General features: G+C 49.9%; 1 protein-coding gene across 3 annotated transcripts in view; it reads left to right on the top strand.

Moving 5' to 3' along the window:
• Positions 1-13: 13 nt before the first annotated feature.
• MCOLN3 (mucolipin 3) overlaps positions 14-906 on the top strand; it is a 14,763-nt gene continuing 13,870 nt past the window's right edge. For all 3 annotated transcript variants that reach the window (XR_004081832.1, XM_031057890.1, XM_005422049.2), the window contains exon 1: positions 14-287. The gene's annotated coding sequence lies outside the window, so the exon portion shown is untranslated. The remainder of the gene's footprint in view (positions 288-906) is intronic.

Raw genomic sequence — 906 nt, 5'->3', positions numbered from 1 at the left:
CGGCAGTCCCCTCTGCAGCCAGGCCACCCGCGTACCGCAGCCCACGCGCCTCGGTGCTTGCCGGGCAGTGCTGAGGCCGTGTGCCGCTGGGACTGAGGCGATTCGATGCGCTTTGTTAATATGATGATTTGTAATCTATACATTTTGTATTTTGGATGCATAAAAATAATTTAGCTTGCCTTGCTGCAATGTAAAACACAAGGAGCCCTGGAATACCTTTCTCCCTGTTCGGAGCACCTGGTGCTGGTCCTTGGTGCCACTCCGAGGTCCATCCACCCCTTCTTATGGTAAGAAAGAGGGTCCCTTCTGTCTTCCTTGTCAATCTGTACAGCCAGGAAGTTCCCTTTCTCAAAATGCCTGCTACTCACCTTGTTTTGGTCTTGGCCTTATTTAATCTTCTCCTTTTATACCAGTGGCACAAATTACGCAGCTGAAGACTGTGCCCAGTTATAACCCGAGGTTATCCTCTTGTCAGGCAGCAATGCCAAAGGAATCATTTCCACAGTGCAGTGGGACTGGCACAGACCCGAGGCAGGAGTCCATTCTCTTTGAAGTTCAGTTAATAACTTTAATAGCTTAATTGTCTAATGAGTAGAATGACTTCAGCATATCCACTGTACCAATAGATGCCTTTCATAACTACAGTTCTGTGACCTGAAAGCGATTTTTGGGGCTTGTTTTATTTGTTTGTGGTTTTTTTATGGCGGGTGCGACACAGCTGTTTATAAAATCATTACTTCCCCTTGTGGAGAAGCCTAGGTCAGTAAATGTGGAGCCGGCATTCCCATCCTGTAGGGAGTGTATGACAGTGTGGAGAGCCGCCCGTCACGTGCGGCAGGAGGGAGATGTGCGGCACAAGGTGTCAGAGGCCGTGGGTGCCGCTGTGCCCGGCACGGCACAGCCGAG

This window comes from Geospiza fortis, unplaced genomic scaffold, assembly GCF_000277835.1.
Source record: "Geospiza fortis unplaced genomic scaffold, GeoFor_1.0 scaffold403, whole genome shotgun sequence".
NCBI classification, from domain to species: domain Eukaryota; kingdom Metazoa; phylum Chordata; class Aves; order Passeriformes; family Thraupidae; genus Geospiza; species Geospiza fortis.
The sequence above is the reverse complement of the archived record's forward strand: the minus strand, read 5'-3'. Positions and strand labels throughout refer to the sequence as shown.